Source organism: Corvus hawaiiensis, chromosome 30 (assembly GCF_020740725.1).
Source record: "Corvus hawaiiensis isolate bCorHaw1 chromosome 30, bCorHaw1.pri.cur, whole genome shotgun sequence".
In the NCBI taxonomy this organism is placed as follows: Eukaryota; Metazoa; Chordata; class Aves; order Passeriformes; family Corvidae; genus Corvus; species Corvus hawaiiensis.
Window position 1 is genome coordinate 12,529,940 of NC_063242.1, and position 9,399 is coordinate 12,539,338.

Sequence of the window (9,399 nt, forward strand, 5' to 3'; positions counted from 1 at the left end):
GGGAAAGCAGACAGTTTGGCCACAGCACCAAGAGCTGGCCCTGAGGCAGCCCACAAGTGACCCAAGCAAGGGAGTACCCAGTGAGTGCCAGGAGTCCTTGGTGAGATGCAAAGCCCAGACAGAAGCTCAGCAGCACCTTCCATTGCCCGCAGGACTGTTCAGTCAGTGCTACCAGGGCTTGCCTTCTTACCCCTGGCAGCTCAGCATCCTCGTGGGAAAGGGCTGTCCCTTGAGGCCTTAGAGGGTGGCTGGGGGTGTGGGTCCCTTCACCTCAGCAGAGCTTCAGAAATCTCATGAGACCAGGACTCAGACATCCGTCACTACGTGTACGGCAGGGCAATTGCTGCTTCGGCAACTTCCCCCACTCCTGTCTGCTCCCTGCCTCACACGTAACACCGCTGCACAGCATCACCTTGGCTGCCTCTGCTCTAGGCACAGGCACAAAGGCACTGAGTGTCTGCCAGAGCAGAAGCTGAAAACAAAGGCACAGTCCAAGTAGAAGCTGAAGTAGTGCCCAAGCAGGACCTGGAACCAAAGTTACAGCCTGAGAGTTGACCAAGTCACGACCTGCAATGGGGCTGGACCTGAAACTGGGACAGTGTTCAACTGTAAGTCTGAGCAGGCTGGGCCCACAATTAGGCAGCCCAAGATGAGTCCAGAGTACAGGCTGTGATCAAAGCAGGGAATCAGTGTCAAAACTGGGGCCCCAGGATGGAACTGGAGTAGATGTCGAGGTCCAAACAGGGGGCAGACCTGAAATCACATCCCAAAATGGGACGAGCTGAAGTTGCAAACCAATGCAGAGCCAGAGCCAACATCACAACTCGCTACTTGACTGGAGCCTGAGTTGTGCCTCGGGATAGGGAAGAGACAAAATCAAAGCCCAAGCATTGTCCAGAGCCAAAATTGCAGCTGAAGGTAGGCCCAGAGTCAAGATAACATCCCTACAGGGACTGGAACAGAAATCATGGCCCAGTATAAGGCCAAAACAGCAGTCACCAGCTGAGGTAGTGCCAGAGCCAAAAAATTCATAACCCAAGATGGGCTGGAACCAAAGCCATGGCCAGAGATAGGGGCCAGAGCCTACACTGCTGCCCAGACTGCTGTGGCACTCACTGCCTGAGCATGAACCAGAGCCAAATTTGAGTTGGAGGCAAGTAGTGGCCCAAGATAGTGCAGGAACTGAAGTCACAGACAAGTATTGGGCCAGAGCTGAAATCATGCCCAGAAATGCCACTGAGATGAAGCCACAGACCAATGTGGGGCTACAGCCACAGCCACAACCTGCTATCCAGCCCTAGCCACAGTCTCAGACCAAACAGGCACTGAAGTTGAAGTAGCGATCTGCTATTAGGCCAGACCTGTCTCAAAGGCCCAAGATGTGTCTGGAGCTGAAATCATGACCTGAAATTGCAATGGAGCTAGAGTCACATCTACAGATGGGGCCAGAGCTGAAGCCATGGCCCAAGATTTCCCCTAGAGGCAAAGTAACAGCCCCAGGATATGACAAGGGACAAATTAGCAACCCAAATAGGGGCCAGAGCCACAGACATGTTCTGCGATTGAGCAAGAGCCAAAGATGTAGCAAAAACAGCACTGCCACTGATGTGACAGCTCAGGATGGCGTTGGAGCTGAAATCATAGCCTGATATGGGGCTGGAGCCAAACTTTGCCTTGAAATGGGGCCAGAGCCAAAGTCACAGCTCAATATTGGACTGGAGCTGAAGTCATGATCCTTATAGGGGCTGGAGCAGGGACCACGGTTGAAGCCCTGATCCAAAAACTGGGCCAAAGTCATGGCGTCACATTGGACAGGAGCTGAAGGCATGGCTCAAAAATAGCCACCACTCATTGAGCAGGGAACAGGTCTGAAATCACTGCCTGAGAAGTTGCAGCCTCAAAGGGGCTAAAGCAGAAGTCATGAACCAAGGAGGACCAAAGCCAAAGTTGCAACTGAAGTATCAAAGCAAAGACAAAGATGTGGATGGCAAGGTGGCCAAAGTCACAGCTTGACACAGGACTGAAGCTGAAGCAGCCCAAATAAGAGCTGTAATAGCCTCCCAGTCAGAGCCAGAGCCAAAGCTGTGATCTGCTGTCAAGCTGTTGGCAAAGCATCTGGCCAGTATCACACCAGAGATTAAGTCACAGCTCAACACCAATCCAGAACCAAAATTGCAATCAGAGATCAGGATGGAGCCAAAGCAGGAGCCCAAGATGGAAATTAAGCCAAATTTGTGGCCTGAGCAGTAGCTAGAGCCAAAGCAGCAGATGAAGATGTGGCTGGAGACAAAGTCACAAGCCAAGATGGGGCCAGAGCCAAAGCTGTGGCCCAAACAGTGGCCAAGTCACAGCAACCTCCTGAAGAGGGGTCAGACCCAAAGCCTGAGTAGACCCAAAGAAGCCACGTGAACAGTGGCCAGAGCAAAAGTTATGGCCAAAGATGGGGCTGAAGCCAAGTTTCAGTCCAAGATGAGGCCAAGCAAAAATCTTGGCCCAGTATTGAGCCAGAGCTGCAGTAGCAGCCTGAGGTGAGCCAGAGCTCAAACTGCTGCCGTAGATGGGGCAGGAGATAAAGTCTCACTCCAATATCTCTACAAAGCTGAGGTTACCAGCTCAATTTGGCACCTTGCTGAAGTCACAGCCCAAGCAGGGACCAGAGCCAAAGTTGCTGCCCAGTATCAGGCAGGACCCAAAGTCACAGACTGAGAAAGGCAGAGCAAAGACCAAGCAGGGGCAGGGTAGACATGGGAGCCTGGGCTGGAGTTAGAGCCCTGTATCAGGCTGGGGACAAGTTCATGACCCAAGATGGGGCCAGAATCAAAGCTGTGGCTCAGGATGGGTCCTGGAGATGCGATCATTGCCAAAGATGGGGCTGGAGACATGATAGAGGCCCAAGATGGGTCCTGATCTCTACTTACAGCCTGAACAGAGGTCAGACCTGCAGTCACAGCCTGAAATGGGAGCAGAACCAAAATCACAGCCCAGCCAGAAGCCAGAGCTGAAGTGACAGCCTGATACCAAGTTGGAGCTGAAGAGACAGGGCCAAGGAGCAGGGGCTGGAGCCCAACTCAAAGAGTGATACACAGCCAGAGCCAAACCTGTGATCAACGCTGGGCTGGCACCCAAGTATCCACCCTGAAACAGGCAGGATCCAAAGTTGCAGACCAAGATGGAGCTGAATGGAAACAGCAGCTCAATACTGGGCCAAAGCTGACTTTACAACCTGAGCAGGACCCAGAGTCAAAATCATGACCCAAGATGGGCCCAGAACCAAAGTCAGAGGCTGCCAGGGGAATGGCTGAAGTCTCAGCCCAAAAGGAGCTGAAATCTTGGCCTGAGCAATGACTTGAGCTGAAGCAATAGTGAAAATGAGGCCAGTCAAAATAATGGCCTGAACAAGGACCACAGCCAGTCACAGTTGAAATTAGTGCCCAAGCTGAAGGTGCAGCCGAGCCTTCTGAGCAGGGTTGGAACCAAAGCTGTGACCCGGTAACAGGACAGAGCAAAAGTAGTGACCCAAGATGGTGCTGGAGCCAAAGTTGAAACAAATTCCTCTGATTGTGTCCCCTTCAGGATGTCAGCTTAGGGCATTGCACCACATTCATCCTTGTTCACCACTTACCATCAGCAACAATAATAATTAGAGAATTGTAATTATCCCCTGGCAATTAGCTGCCTATTTTTATGATCTTCTTAAGTAGAAAGAATACATCTTGATTTCAAAAGCCCACAGGGTAACATGTAGTGTTAAGTTTGGGCTTGAGTTTGATGAATTGATTGGACAATCACAGGGGAGGGAACACAGGGGAGGATATTGAGGAATAAAAGGAAAATTCAGGAATAAAAAGAAAAAAAAAAAAAAAAAACCAACCAACCCAGACTTAATACAACAGGGGCACAGTTTCATAAAGAGATGTCATAAAGAAAGATTTCTAGCTGCTTCTGGGTCTGACCAAGTGGCCAGAGACTAAACTGCATGCAGAGGAGACCCTACCTCAATTCAATTCTCCCGCACTGTTTAAGAAAGTTCTTTAAAGTTTGTTTGGTTTGTGGGTTTTAATGTACTGTTTAAAAAAAGAAAAAAAGTCTGAAAATCTGCTACTTTTTCTGTGCTGAATTGGTATAACTGAAACTTCTCGGTCTTGTTTGCTGCTGCCAGATAGAGGAGGGAGACATCCTCGTGACATGTCATGAGCTCCTCTGAGCTTTGTGATGCTCAGAGAGCAATTGCTCCTTACAGACACAGCAGCAAGTGCAGCTCTCACTGCCCAAGGACAGTGGCGGTTGTGACAATGGCCACCTCTGAAAGTGGAGTCCCACTCCTCTGAACCTTGTCCATTACCATTAAAGAAGAGTCCAATACAGGAAAATAAAGGTTCAGGCCATCCTGTGTCCCAGTGCTCTGAGAAAATGGTGCTGATGATATCAGGGAGATATGGGTGATGCTGGCAAGATCTCATTTGCAAGTTCAGGGCTTAAGCATTCCCTAGGATGGATCAGGCTACACAGAGAAGTGGTGGAGTCACCATCTCTGGAGGTATTTAAATGATGTGTAGATGTGGCACTTAGGGACATGGTTTAGTGGTGGACTTGGCAGTGTTAGGTTAACAGTTGGACTTGATGACCCTAGAGGTCTTTTCCAAACTAAAGGATTCCACAGTTCTGGGAGTAACTCAGAAATGTGCAGTGGTACTGCTGTGTTGGGTGGCTGGATGAGCTGAAGAGCTGGACTGCTGCCAAAAACTGTCTTGATAACGTCGTCCTTTCTCCAATGGGTAAATACAGTTTTAGCACACTTAGTACCAGATTACTCGTGCCATGGCTTCCTAACGTGGACGATGCAATATGGCCTCATAATGCCCAAACATGCTACAGTTCCTGAGTCAACTCCATTGCCAGTCTGACTCATTACAGTATCAAATAGCCTGTGTCCTCCTCCCAAGCTCATGCTGAATCAAGAAGAATCTTACGTACATTTGCAATCAGAATAAAGTCATTAAAACTGATGTAATTTCCATTTGAGATGCTATGCTGAATCCATCAGAAATTTACTTGGGATTCTACATATAATATGAATCAAAACTATTCTGCTGGGGGGCTGGTACTGGAACAGATCCAGCACTGGTAATTTCAGTGGGCTGCCTTGGTGACCTAAAGCAGGCCTGGAGAGACAGCACAGGCTCCTTGTGAACACTGCCTTGACCTGGCCTTTGTGCTTACTGATGACCTCCCATCTGGGGTCACAAAGCAGGTGGAGACAAAATCCAGCTCCACCATTAGGTTCTGAATACATAAGATGCAAGTTTAGCACGCATCTTTTTTTTTGTTATAATTTCATATTGATTTGTTCATAGATGCAAAAAGAATTGCCAGACCTTGTAAGGATGTGGATCTGAGAGAACATGAGAGAAGTCAGAGATGAGAAGTGGTGCTGTACTTGCCCTTCAGCTGAATAGGCTCTTCGGTAAGTGGTGCCAAGTACCTTCAGCTGGCACTGACAAGCACTTCCACCAGCACATTTGCACCAACTCTTTATCCAGGCACTGCCTGAGAGCTGCCTTGGAGCACCTTTCCCCCAAAAACAGGTGCCTGCACACAGCCGTGGCCTCCAGCTACCACCCAGATGTGGCAGCTGTGTTTTAATGTGGAAGGAGACCTTTGGACAAATTTTAGTGGAGGAAGGGAAATTTCTCAGCCTTGGCTGACTGATGATATGGTCAGCCAAATACCTGAATTTAGTTTTTATCCTGGATTAGAAAAGACATGAAAATAAAGATAACAGTGTCATTTTATACAAGGAGTACTCAAAGTTCTGCCTAATGTACTAACAGCGTATTTTCTATTGCTGGATTGCTGTGCACTAGCCCTCTGTTTAAGCGGTTCACACACCTCTGCACAGCATGTACCCACATACAGCCAATCTCCTTCAAAAAAAAGAAGTCAAAGTGCCAGTGCCCAAGCAGCACTCAAGCTACAGCTGCATGGTTTACTCTCGAGTACAGTTTTACTGCAGACAGGCACTTTACTTCTGTGTCACTGTCAGATGGCGATTTCAGTGTACCTGATGCCATTTCCCTGACAGAGCACAATTTTATAGTAAAGTGCCTGTTTGCCCTAGCAATATTATCTTATCTATAGGTGTAATATACAGCATGACTGTAGAAGGTGAGAGGGCTTGCATGCTGAGTAGTTAATGCAGTTATCACCCTGCCACAGGCCTTTTCATGTTTGCCAATGCACCTCTCACTGAAAAGCTGTGACACCCAGTACTGCCCCAGTAACCTCCCAAAACAAACACAGTCAGTCACTATCAGCACCTCTGATCTGCAGAAGGAGGGGGGTCAAAGAAAGCAGACTGACTCTGCAGTCCCTCAGTCAAGACTTACCTGTTAGGCTTTTCCTGACAATAGAGCAGTTGAAGTTACCAGCTCATCAGCTTTTTCCCCAAGAGCTACAAAGTTTGCAGCATAAGCAAATTTTATAGCACTTACAATCCTAACCCCATTGTCAGGAAAGGACTAGCTCCTGTTCCTTTTGCTGTTGCCATAAACCCTGCTGAATGGCTATGCAAGCACATTTGTGCTTTTATATTTGACTTACATGTCTTCTTCACCAAGTAAAGCCAACCAGGGCAAGCTTGGCTCAGCTCATGAAATATTCACAGCACTCTAATACAATTACATGTGTATGCATATACACAGGGACGTGTAATAAGTGGGAATGTTCTCACTGCTTTGAGATGAAAACTACTTTTTTTCTTTTCTCCTAAGAGTTTCTTGCTGCCCAGGGTTAAATGTAGGTCAAGCTGTCTGAGCCCGTGTCTGTGGCACACAGAGCAGGATTAAACTGGAATTTTCCACTCAACTCGACTGTCAATCACTGTAATGTCTGCAAATGTTAAATTAAGCTGGAATGATCTGGTGTTGGCATTGATGGGAGTTTCTGGGGCTCAAGGATGGCATTTTGGCCTCCATGAAAAAGATGCCCTCTTTCTCTGAACAAGGGGTGGCTATGTCCTGGCTGCTTGCTCAAAGCCCTGCCAAGCACAGAAAATAGCTCTGTACAAGACAGTGGGATGTGCTGGAAGTGAGCAGAGGGGAACTATACCTCGCAAGTGGAGGGACTGGGAATGGTGGTGAGGGAAAGGTTATTCCCAGCATTGCCATAGGCTGCGCTGAGACCTAGCACATACTTCTTCATGTGTGTTTCCTCATCTTTAAAATACTTCTAGCACCTTTCTGCTGCTGTTCTACAACACACTTCATAGGGGAAACCATTAAAGGATACAAAATATTTTATCTGGTTTACAGATCAGCCCCCCTTTATTAAGGAGAGCCAGCCTTTAAATGTCCCCCTCTAGCCATAGCAGAGCATCCACTGGCTTAGCATGTGGTGGCTATCCCTGGGATGGGTCATGCAGTCCTGCCAAAATAAATTATGTATTTAAGGCAACTTGGAAGACCTAAGGCAAGCAGAAATTTGCAGTTAAATAGTCGCAACTACAGCATACAGCTCCCCCTTATGTCCCCATTCTGGAGACAAGTAGGGTCACTGACTACACAGGACACTGAGAAACTCAGCTCATCCATTTTACCACATGTAAAGAATTCAGTGTTTCAGCTCTAATCCCCATTCTCAGGCACTCAGGAGCAATCATTTGGCAGCCAGTCTGGAAGAAAATGTAGAAAACAGGCAAAAAAAAATCATACCATTTTTTAGTTTTCTTAGTCAATGTTAGAGTTCTGCAAAAGCAGCACAATGCAAACTGCACAAAAAGCAGGGCATTGCTGCAGTAGAAGCAAGCTATTAGAAGAGGATTCAGCAGTAAGGGTTTTAAAATGTGCATTTTAATTAGAACTCATTTAAAGCACAACCGATCAAAACAGTGATAATGAGAGAAGCCTAATTAATTTTTGTCTAAGTAACGAAGTCTCATTACAGAGGGGTCTTTGGAAGAAAAGGGCTTGGGATGTTAAAAACAGGGTGTTTGTAATGAGACACAATACTGCTGGGAGCCTGGAAGCCAGACCTAGAGGTTTCACAGAACTGCTGCAGCCACTATATTAATCTTTTAGCAGAAGAAAAGTAACCCTACTGAGATGAGACATCCCATTTATAGCTGAGCTCTGAGTTGCAACCATTGGCAGTGATATTAAAACACAATCAAACAGAATGGCATATTATAAACCAAATATAAATACAATTAAAACCAGATTAAGTAAAAGATCAAAGCAGCCTCAAAAAATGCAGTTTCCAGGGAGTTCAGGGTTCAGACAGTAGAGGAGGAGCAGAAGCTTGGAGATTTAGAGCATTTCTAAGGACTAAGGAACTAGCAATTTTCTGAAGAAAAATTAAAATGCTATACATAGAGGAGAGCAAACTCAGGGTGGTTATAGGAAAAAAATATGGTTACTTTTGACCCAAAAATAAGTACTGTAACATTTAAAGAACTAAGGTATTTGAAAAGAACAGCAGCAAGCGGAAACCACGCGGTTGCTCTCTGAGTGGAATATAAAGGCAGCTCCATAGCAGGGTGTCATTAGTGGGCTGGACCATGGCTCCCACAGCAGACCTCTTTCTGGAAAAGAACTGCAAGAAAGCCCCAGGTTTGAAGTATTCCTACTCAGCATCACATTGCAGCAACACAGACATCAAACTCCAGCAAGCACAGGTATAAAAGACAAACCAAGATAACTATGTTATTATAATCATGCCAAATAAAGCATCACTTTATACACTTAGGAACAGAAATTACCTGTTCTTTCCCAGTTTTGTTAAGCTTTATTATGGCAAAGTGGCAGGTACCAGCCAGGGATAATTAGATCCATGTTGCAAAGATCTGTATTACCAAAGACAAGTCTTTGAGTGTTTCACAGGACCCTTTCATCCGGTTTCTTACTAAGAGTATCATTCCTCTCTTCTCCCCATTACTGGACCACAACTGCTCTCATCTTAAGCACTGGCCAAAGCAAGTCCCAGCTTTCTTAAACCAGGCTGTGAATCCCCCTCCCACAAGACATATTTTGCATCTTCATTTTTTAATGAATTTTTGCTACTCAACGCTTTGGGGTCACTGCTTATCCCCCAGCTGGTCAGTCAGCACTGCTGTGCCAGAGGCTGCCACCAACAGCCAGGGCTTTAAATGAGATTGAGGTGGGGCTGTTAACTTAAAAGAATTGGAATCACGAGCTGACTTAGATTAAGTGCCTAGACTTAACTACAGCGGGTGACAGGCTGTCTCCTGCTACCGCCCATCCTATGGCAGAGGCAGGGCAGAATCGCCGAGACCATCCCAGCGTTAATCACCAGAGTGTGAGGATCAGAACACTGCTCTTAAACCCTCATCAGACATCCACTTCCCGGGGCCCTCACATGATGCTTCAAGGACTGAGTCCTCTC